At 43.1% G+C, this 11,186-nt stretch overlaps 1 pseudogene; it reads right to left on the reverse strand.

Annotated features, from left to right (window-relative positions):
• Positions 1-2,242: 2,242 nt before the first annotated feature.
• On the reverse strand, positions 2,243-10,300 carry LOC140845933 (SWI/SNF-related matrix-associated actin-dependent regulator of chromatin subfamily A member 5 pseudogene; annotated as a pseudogene).
• Between the last annotated feature and the right edge of the window lie 886 nt (positions 10,301-11,186).

Here is an 11,186-nt window from a genome sequence, read left to right on the forward strand (position 1 = left end):
TTATTGCCATTGCAGGCTTTAAATTTGTGGTTACCAAAGGTTCAAGGTTAGCCTCTTTAGTATCCTACTGCCTGACTTAGCTCACTTTTTGAGCTGTTATATACACTGTCTGATGATTCTTTTCTTCTCTCCCTTCTTATTCCTCCTCCTCCATTCTTCATATGTTGGGTGTTTTGTTCTGTGCTCTTTCTAGGAGTGCTCCCATCTAGAGCAGTCCCTGTAAGATGCCCTGTAGAGGTGGTTTGTGGGAAGCAAATTCCCTCAGCTTTTGCTTGTCTGGCAATTGTTTAATCCCACCATCATATTTAAATGATAGTCGTGCTGGATACAGTATCCTTGGTTCAAGGCCCTTCTGTTTCATTGCATTAAATATATCATGCCATTCTCTTCTGGCCTGTAGGGTTTCTGTCGAGAAGTCTGATCTTAGCCTGATGGGTTTTCCTTTATAGGTGAACGTTTTCTCTCTAGCTGCCTTTAAAACTCTTTCCTTGTCCTTGATCTTTGCCATTTTAATTATTATGTGTCTTGGTGTTGTCCTCCTTGGATCCTTTCTGTTGGGGGTTCTGTGTATTTCCGTGCTCTGTTCTATTATTTCCTTCCCCAGTTTGCAGAAGTTTTCAGCAATTATTTCTTCCAAGATACTTTCCATCCCTTTTCCTCTCTCTTCTTCTTCTGGTACCCCTGTAATACGGATATTGTTCCTTTTGGATTGGTCACACAGTTCTCTTAATATTGTTTCATTCCTGGAGATCCTTTTATCTCTCTCTATGTCAGCTTCTATGCGTTCCTGTTCTCTGGTTTCAATTCCATCAATGACCTCTTGCATCTTATCCATTCTGCTTATAAATCCTTCCAGAGTTTGTTTCATTTCTGTGATCTCCTTTCTGGCATCTGTGATCTCCCTCCGGACTTTATCCCATTTCTTTTGCGTATTTCTCTGCATCTCTGTCAGCATGTTTATGATTTTTATTTTGAATTCTTTGTCAGGAAGACTGGTTAGGTCTGTCTCCTTCTCTGGTGTCTCTGTGATCTTGGTTTGCCTGTAATTTTGTCTTTTCATGGTGATAGGAATAGTTTGCAGAGCTGGGACTAGTGACGGCTGGAAGAACTTTCCTTCTTGTTGGTTTGTGGCCTTCCTCTCCTGGGAGAACAGCGACCTCTAGTGGCTTGTGCTGGGTAGCTGCACACAGACAGGGCTTCTGCTTCCTGCCTGGCTGCTATGAAGTTTATCTCTGCTGTTGCTTTGCGCGTGGGCTCGCTCGGGCTGCTGCTCCAAAGTGGTGGAGTTGCGTTGGAGGGGGAGCAGCTGGGAGGCTATTTTATCTCCGTAAGGGGCCTCCATGCTCCCTGCAGCCCAGGGGATTAGAGTGCCAAGAGATCCTGGGATTCCCTACCTCTGGACTAAGTGTCCCGCCCTGCCCCTTTAAAACTTCCAAAAAGCACCCGCCAAAACAAAACAACGACCACAGGAAAAAAAAAAAGGCCATTCGTTTTTCTTTATTCTCCGGCGCCAGCCTCGGGCACCCACTCACCGGACTTGCTGCCCTGTTTCCCTAGTATTGGGGTCCCTATCCCTTTAATACTTCCAAAAAGTGCTCGCCAAAACAAAACAAAACAAAACAAAACAAAAAAGATTAAAAGGTGGCTGCTCACATTTCTTTTGTTCTCTGGCGCTGGTCTCTGATACCCGCTCTCCGGTCTTGCTGCCCTGTTTCCCTAGTATTGGGGTCCCTGTCTCTTTAAGACTTCCAAAAAGCACTCACCACAACAAAACAACAACAACAACAAAAAAAAAAGATGGCCGCTTGCTTTTCTTTTGTCCTCCGGCACCGGCCTCCGGTACCTGCTCACCGTTCTTGCTGCCCTGTTTCCCTAGTATCCAGGGCTCCGCGCATGCACTGTGTCTGCGCTCTGGTCCGGATGGCTGGGGCTGGTTGTTCAGCAGTCCTGGGCTCCTTCTCCCTCCCGCTCAGACCTCTCTCATCCTGCCGGGAGCTGGGGGGAGGGATGCTCGGGACCTGCCGGGCTGGGGCTTGTATCTTACCCCCTTTGCAAGGTGCTGGGTTCTCGCAGGTGTGGATGTGGTCTGGATGTTGTCCTGTGTCCTCTGGTCTCTATTTTAGGAAGAGTTGTCTTTGTTATATTTTCATAGATATATGTGGTTTTGGGAGGAGATTTCCACTGCTCTACTCACACCACCATCCTGGCTCTGCCCCTTTTTTTAAATAAATGAAGTCTGTTTTATTACTTCAAGTGTTAATGATAAAAAAAATTTCAGCACAGCTGTTGCATTTAAAAAAGTGAAACTACATACTATGTTTCTAGCTCAGTAAACAGATGAACCTGATGTCTCTCAATGACATAATTGAGCATTGTACAGTATATCTTATGAAGACCCATAAATTAAAGAACTACTAGTTTAAAGTTAGTGATTATGAAACAAATATGTATTCATCGTTTCAGCTTCTTTTTCCTTCCTCTACCATTAGGTGCTCCATCCATTTTATGTTTCTGACCAAAGAAGGCTTTGGTCCTCTTTTCTTTTTCTCTGCCTTCTCTTTTTCTTCTAGTTCCATGTTTTCTCTTTCAACCAAGGTAATTAAGGTATTCCATCTCCTCTGGAGCTCCATTGCTGTTCTGATCTTAAGAAACCAGTCGAATCTAAACTGTGGAGAGTTGCGAATACACTGTCGTAATTCATCATAAACATTTTCTTTGTCAAATCCAAGTTTGTGCAGCATACAGATCAGAAAATGATCCTCTTCCTCAGTATAGTTTTTTCCTTTATTAGTACCATATGATATTCTCAGCTGATGGAAAGGTGCTTTGTACCGTCCAATCTTTGTGTCAAGTGCTTTTTTGATACTAATTCTTCTTTGAATTCTTGCCTCTCCCCTTTCAATCTGAGCCATAATCTTCCCTATGTCTTGGAGTTCATTGCATCTTTCCCAGAACACAGCTGAGTATTCAATAACTTCTTCTGGAGTTTTTCCTTCTACTTCCCTTGCTATATTTTCAATATCATCACGACCCCACTTCTCATTAGCTTTGATAAACTGGTTAAAATCTCTCTTATTCCAATTGGTAAATCCCTGTGTTAGAAGCTTCTCTTTTTCTTCTAATTCTTCATCATTTAGGGGTTCAGCTTCATCAATTTTAAGCTGTTCTTCTTTTTGTGCTTCTGCTGCATTTGGTAGGTCAGGATTTTGAGACATCTTGTACCCACCAGTTTTTCAGTATAGAATTTCTTTTTTCAGTAATTCAAATAAATGTGGAGGAAAAAACTGGAGCTTTAGGTTCAGTGACACCAAGAGCTTCCCTGAAATAGGCATCAACAGCATAGTTGGCTTTTCTTTCTTTTAGGTGGTTCAATCCACTCTGTGAAAGCAATCTTTTGTTTTTCTCTATAATCTTCTCCTTCAAAGGTATAAACACTCGATTCTGTATCCATTGTAAAGTTTCTAAGTGAGCTTTCACCCATCTTGGAGAGATTTTCATTCATGTCTGCAGTCTTCTTTGCACCTCTTTCCAAAATGCCATCAATATCTTCATCAGTAATCTCACTTTCCTTTGAAGCAAATACATGCGTTGCCCCATGTCTGATAATTTGGAGCATTTCATCTTTGCCAATTTTGTTCAGATTCTGATCCACAAGTCTTCCTTGTTGAATGACTATTGAATCCAGTCTGAGTCTCATCTCAGCACGTTCCACTATTCTTTCTTCTACAGTGTTATCAGTTATAAAGCGGAATACTCTGACTGTCTTGGTTTGTCCAATTCTATGTGCTCGGTCCATAGCCTGGAGATCTACTTGGGGATTCCAATCTGAATCATACAGAATTACTACATCAGCAGTAGCAAAATTGATGCCAAGACCACCAGCACGCATGCTTAACATGAACACAAACTTTGTGCTGTTTGGTTCATTGTATGCATTGATGGACTCTTGTCTCTCATCATGGGGTGTCTGCCCATCTAATCTGCAGTACTCATAATTTCTCCACATACAATAATCTTCCAGAATATCCAACACCCTTGTCATTTGACTGAAGATTAGTACTCGTGAACCTTGTTCTTTTAATTTAGGGAGCAGCTTGTCTAATACCACCATTTTGCCACTGTTGGTAACTAGATGCATATCTGTGGTATAAGGTGGACCAGTTTCAGCTCCATCAAAGAGATATGGAAGATTACAGCATTTCCTCAACTGCATCAGGATGTTCAATAACCTCATTTTGTCCATCTTCCCTGCAGAGTTTAGTATATCTATATCCTTCATTAATATCCGAGTATACCATTCCCTCTGCATTTTGCTGAGACCCACGTAGATTTTTACTTCCTTCTTTGGAGGCAAACTCTTTTCAACATGAACTTTAATTCTTCGAAGGAGGAATGGGCGCAATACCATATGAAGCCTTTCAACTAGCTTTTGATCCCCCAGGCAATTATTTGTATCAAACCAGGAATCAAAGTCATCATCTGAATTAAAGACATCTGGCAACAAAAAATTAAGAAGTGATCAGAGCTCATGCAGGTTGTTTTGAAGAGGTGTTCCAGTTAATAATAATTGATTTGTAGTCTTGAATTCCTTCACTATTTCTGATAGCTTAAGACTTTTCATTTTTGATCCTGTGAGCTTCATCTATAACTAAGTACCTCCAATTAAACTTTTTGAAAAAACAGACTTATCTTTCATAAGCATTTCATAGGATGTTACACATACATCCCATTCTCCTGGTAATAAAACGTCCCTGACAAAAGCAGCTCTTTGTTCTTTATCTCTTATCAAACAAACAGACCTAGGTGTTGGTACCCATCTCTTGAATTCACTCATCCAGTTGTGTAATGTAGATTTAGGAACCAAAACCATATGAGGACCAGGAATGTTTCTATAGTGTTTCATATACCCAAGAGGAGAAATTGTTTGAAGAGTCTTTCCCAGACCCATTTCATCTGCAAGGATACCATTGATGCCATTCTCATACAAAGAAATGAGCCAATTTAATCCTGGAACCTGATAATCTCTCGGTTTACCCCATTTTACATATGATGGAGAGTCTTCAAATCGAGTGCAAACGTTGGTTGCTTTGGAGCTTTCTGTTCATAGGTCTTCATCTCCTCTTGCTCTGTTCTGTGGTGTCGGTAGTCGCCTACTGATAGCAAGTTCTGTTTCTCATCCTTTTTTATTCGTGGGCGCCCTGGTTTCATTTTCAAAGGTGAGGTTGGAGTCTTCTGAGCAGCAGGCTGAATGAAATGTGCAAACAGCTCTGTTTGTTTTAATAAATACTCAAACCTATTTGCTCCGTCAGTTTGCATTTTTTCTTCATAAGTAGGATCTGGCTCTTGGATTTCTTTTTGCTTTCCAGGAGATGCATCATCAAATACTTCCTCCACCTTGGCGTCCGCGGGGCCCACGCCGGCTGCGGAGGGGGCCGCCTTTGTTGCGGCTGCTCACGCCGCTGGCGGCTGAGGACGCGGGCTTGGGGGGCGCGCTCTTGGAAGGCTCGGCCGCGGACGACATGCTGTTCCATCTGCGTCACCCGCCGCTGCCAGAGGCCGGGCCCCGCGGGGATGAGCTGGAGGCTGAGGCCTGGGCGGCTACGTCACAACCGGCTGATGGAGGAGGGAGAGCACCCCGAAGGCCCCCTGCGCCGCCGTTCCGTGACGAGCCTGAGGCAGGCCCAGCAGCCTGGCCTCCTCAAGATGTGAACTTTTGTCAAAATTTGGTAGCAACTGTTGGGAGAGGCAATCCTCTGTGGACTCCTAGTGTCGCTGTACATTTTTGCTGGATTTTTCAGGCAAGGAAGATGCTCACCACTCTGCCTGGGCCCTTTCTCAGGCCATGTTTGCAAGCAACCTGGAGGAGTGAGGTGAGGACTTCCTTTGGAAAAGAACAGGTTTGCTATAGCGGAGGTGGGCTCTCCAGACTCGTTGCTCCTCATCTGCGACGTGAACCCATTCGTTGGGCCGCATCCACGTGGGCTGCTTTGAGTTGCCCCTACAGACATGGGGGAGGGTTCTGGAGACAGAGGGAAGGAACGAATAGAAAAGTCATGCTGTTGCTGAGCTGCGAGTAACAATGTCCTTTTTCTTTAATCCAAGAATCTCATGTCTTCTGCTGTTATCCATGAAATAGTAACAGGTTAACTTGTTACCTCCTAAGTAGGGTAAATTGCCAGATCCTGACTATGTTTCTTCAGAATGAGGAGAAGGGAAGTCCAGGAGAAATGCAGCTGAGTACCTTAAAGGAAATCCATATTGCTAAGGCCTGTCATCTGTCCAAATATGGGCAGACAAATTCGAGAGACTCGGAATGGGCTCTTGATGGTGGTAGAAGACAGAAGTAGGTGGTCCTACTATGTTGGAGGGAAAGAAAACACTTCATCTAGGGGTGGGAGAGGCAGTTATGGGGCACCCTGGGCATATTAGAACTGAGATTGAAGTTAGCAGAATGAAGGTGCCCAGTGGAGGCTGGGGGTGGAAGCAAGCCACAAAACAGAGAACACATGATTCTTTACATAAGTCCTTGCTATCTGAAAGAGAAAGGTAGAGATTTCCCTCAATTCCAGTGAATCCTGTGGGATATGCTGATGAAATTTCTAGGGCTTTCAGTTGGGAAGATATTTGAGGACCCCCATGCTTCCATATGGAAATGTGGAGCCTATCCTATCCTTAGTGTACTTGACTTCTTCAAATCAGCCCATATAACCCACCACGTAATAGGTGCCCAGCACCCAGAGAGAGTGCCACCGTGTTCACAGAAGGTGCCCTGGGACACATGGCCTTGTCTCTGCTGTGCTTCTCACCAACTGCTTCACCTTCTGTGTCCCTGGCTCCTGATTTCCTGAGCTCGTCCCTAGTCTTGACAATGGATTTGGCTTCTCCAGGGCTGACGGTTAGCATTTTATTTGGACATGTTTTGTACACCTCACTGTTTTTTTCTACCTCCCTTTTAGGGAATTATTCTAGCCACCCAAACCCAGGCCCCGGTCTCAGCTCTTTGGCCACGGGCCCCCCTTGCCTGGCTTGACCTCCCTAGGAACGGGAAGGTAGGAAATCATAATCAGCTTGGGCTTAGCTAGTTGCAAAGATAGATGCCTAGCTAGTTCATCAACAATGAGTGTTTAAAAAAGATAAGATGATGGGAAAAAGAAAAGAAAGCATTTCAGTAGCTTTTGTCATTTTGAAGATCAGTCTGCAGTGGAGTTGATAAAAAATAGCAGCAATGCAAACATCTGGGTGAAGGAGCAGCAAATCAGCTTACAATTCTTTTTTCTATGGAAATATTTACATTCTCCCAGGCCTTGGATCCCCAGTTAGTGTCTGATGTAGAGACAAAGGAATGCTTCACTTCATTTAGTGATGAGCACGGAGAATGAACCGCAAGCGTGACGCCGTCTGCAAAGGAGTGTGCATTTCACGTTTGTGGACAGGACTTCCTGGAGGCCGCTTGGAAAATGATGCTCAATCCCTAATGAAAGGGTATCTTACATTTTCCTTTCTCTATGAAAAGAACCATTTGTGATTCTTTCCAATATGAACACTAACAATTTTTAACACTAAAAATGCAGTTTCAGCTAGTTCAACTCTAATGGGGCTGGAGATTTATTTCCCCAGAAATCTCTACTATAAGAAGGAATGAAGTCTGTTCCAGTGCAGGAAGCTTTAGCATTATAGGAATTAGGTTACACATTAACTTCCATGTTTATTTTCAGCTTCAGAGAGTCTGATTTTTTCGGACAGAAAGAAGTCTGTTGTGTACTTGTCTTGGCCTGGAATAGGGGTGGGGCCAGGCAAACAGGAGGACAGAACCTTTGGTGAAGAGCCCTGCGGGGAACAGGGACTGTGGAGATGAGGACTGTGGGCTCAGGTGCATAGAACTGGGTATATTCATAAGGAACTAACTGACCGCATCCCTCGCTTTTCATAGTTAGAGGGAATTAAAAATAATCAGAGCTCAGTGTTGGCTCAGATTATTTTTATTGCGATATTACAAAAATAGGTGTCTACAAAAGTGATCATAAACTCACTGTATAATAGGTTTTATTCAAATGCAGGCACAGCTAATTAAAAAGTTACATATGAGCTGGCAGTTAGGATTTAGAAAGTTACAGGGGAATGTGGTTCTCATCCTAACTGGATAAAAAAGCTGGATTGGTCACAAAACAGTCATTTAAGAAACCTGCCAGAGAGTTGGAGGTGGAAAGAAATCTTAACTGAGCTGAAGTCCGGAAGGGAACAAGCCCTGCCCAGGGGAGGAGCCCCGCGCTGCTCTCACCTCCGGGAGTAAAGCCGGAGGTGCAGCCAGCCCTGCTGCAGAGGGTAAAACTAGCCACACTTTCAAGAGCTGCCCATAGGCTGATGAAACAATTGAATCCCTCGTTTCTTAGGGCTGCTGTAGCAAATGACTACAAACTTGGTGGCGGAAAACAAGATAAACTTATCTCACGTTTCTAGAGACCAAAGGTTTGAAATCAAGGTGTCAGCAGGGCCAGGTTCCCTACAATGGTTCCAGGGATCACTTACTCCTTGTCTCTTCCTGGCTTCCGGGGGCCCCTGGTGGTCCTTAGTTTGTAGCCACATCACTACAATCTCTGCCTTTGCCTTCACGTCGTCTTCACCTCTGTGCCTGTCTCGGGTTCTGGGTAGACATGAATTTTGAGTGGGGGGAGGCACTATTGAACCCACTGCAGAGCCCCAGATACAGGATGAATCCACACTCATCCTGTTCTGGTTATTTGTTGCTGTATAAAAAAACTAGCCCCAAATTTAATGGCATAAAACAGCCATTTTATTATAGCTTGATTTTTATGAGTCAAGAATTCAGGTGGGGCGTGGTCGAGTAACTCCCGTGCTCTACACGGCATCAACGTGGGCCACTTGGTGGTACTCTGCTGCTGCCAGTCCAGTCTGCACAGTTCAGGGCAGCCTTACTTGCATGCTGAGTCCCTTGGTAGACAGCTGCAAGGCTGCATGTAGCTGGGCCCTCTCCATTTTCATGTTGTCTCCATGTGGTATGTTCAGCTGGGTAGTTGGACACTCCCGAGTGGTCCAGCAGATAGGAAGTAGAAGCTGCTGGTTTCTTAAACTCTGGGATTTGAAACTAGTGCAGCATCACTCCTTATGCCCTAATTTATCAGGCGCAGCAGAGCCTGCCCAGCTTCCAGGGGAGGGAACGCCATGTGACCCTTGGTGTTAAAAGGATCAAAAACCCAAACTAAAAATATTCATGGCATTTTTGTTCCTAAGAGCCAGAAATAGCCATATGCCTATTAATAGGTGAACTGATGAAATAATTGTGATATATTCCTACAGTAGACTGCTAGTCAAAAGCAAATAAATGAACTGCTGACACAGTAACACCATGGATGGATCTCAAAAACTTTATGCAAAAGAAACCAGACATACACACAGCATATATAATGGCTGATTCCATTTATTGAAGTCCAAGAAGCTATGGTGACAGAAATCAAAATAGTGATTGCCACTTGGGGGAAGGGTGGATTAAATCTTGGGAAACATTCCTGGGGAAAGATATTTTCTATATTTTATTTACTGTACTGCTTTTTTTGTACTAGTGATTGTACAGGTGCATACAATTCTCAAAAAAGTCATCAAACTATAAAGTTAAAAATATATTTGATGTGAATTATTCACATACCATACAGTCTATTCATTTAAAGTAAATAATTCAGTGGGTTTTAGTATATTCACAGACTTGCTCAACCATCAACTCAATTTTTTAAACATTTTTATCACCCTCAAGAGAAACCTTGTATCATTAGTGTTCACCCCCCTTTCTTATTCTCTGACCCCCTGCGTGCCCCTCCCTTAAAAAATCTGTTTTTGCTTTTATGGGTTTGTCTATTCTGGGTTGAAGGGGACGGCCTTTGTTTGGCCTTTGTTTTCCCGCATGTCTACACGCAGAACGGGGAAGCACCTGTAGTGCCGGCTTGAAAACAACTGGTGCAGTCCTTGGAAGTTACCTGCCCACAAAAGTGTATCTTTTCCTTCAAAACGATCCAAGATGCCTTACCCTGCAAACAGGACGGCCTTGGGGATGTGTGAAAACACCGTCCCTGCTTACTGGGCAGATTCTAAGAAATCAACAGAATGTTCTGGCCTGTTCCCCCTGAGTAGGGAAAGATACGTATGGCATTGGGCTGAGGTCCGAGAAAGGCAGTATAAAAATAAAGGAGCTGTGCCACATCGGGGCTGCAGCCATTGTCTGTCTGTCTTTGTTGTCTGTGTTTTTTGTTCATTCCCTTTTCACCCAAGCGAGCGGCTCGCATCATGGACATTTCATATAATAGAATCATATAATAAGCTATCTTATGTGTCTGGCTTCCTTCATTTTGCATGTTTCCATGAAGTAGTCTGTTTTAGTACTTCAGTCCTTTTTATTGCTGAATAATATTTCATTGAATGAATATGTAAGTTTTTATAGTTTTGGCTCTTATATTTAGCTCTGTGATCTATTTTGAATTATTTTGATGGATGGTATAAAGAAAGGGTCCAGCTTCATTCTTCTGCATGTGGATTTGCAGTTGTTCCAGTATCACTAGTTTGAAAAGACTATTCTTTCCCCATTGAATTGTCTTGGCATCCTTGTTGAAAAGCAATTGACCATAAATGTAAGGGTTTATTTCTGGGCTCTTGATTCTGTTCCACTGAGCTATACATCTTCTATCCTTATATTAATATCACATGATCTTTGTTACTTAAATTGACTTTAATGCTATTTTTTCTGAAATTAAGTCATTCCAGCTACTGGTCCTATTAGTCCCCAGTTTCTTCTGAATGCAGCATTAGGTCTAGTAAGTCTCTCTCTACTTTTTCTGTTCAAACTGCTGTAACATCTTCATTTCCACGGCCTGATATAACCTCCTGTTTGTCCTTTCCTTGGCCCGAGGACATCTTTTTCTTTTCTTTTTTCAGATTCCCTCCGGCTTTTTCTAATAGCTTAGAACATTAAAGAAGTACTACTTCTTTACTTTGATGTTTTTCATAATAACAATTTAAAGCCTTAATTTACTAATTTGAGGAGTGAAATTCTTTTTGATTTTTTAAATTAAGGTATCATTGACATAAACTCTTACGAAGGTTTCACAATAAAAACAATGTGGTTGTTACATTCACCCTTATTATTGAGTCCACCCCATACCCCATGGCAGTCGCTGTCCATC

The sequence above is a fragment of the Manis javanica genome, chromosome 14 (assembly GCF_040802235.1).
Source record: "Manis javanica isolate MJ-LG chromosome 14, MJ_LKY, whole genome shotgun sequence".
Lineage (NCBI taxonomy): Eukaryota > Metazoa > Chordata > Mammalia > Pholidota > Manidae > Manis > Manis javanica.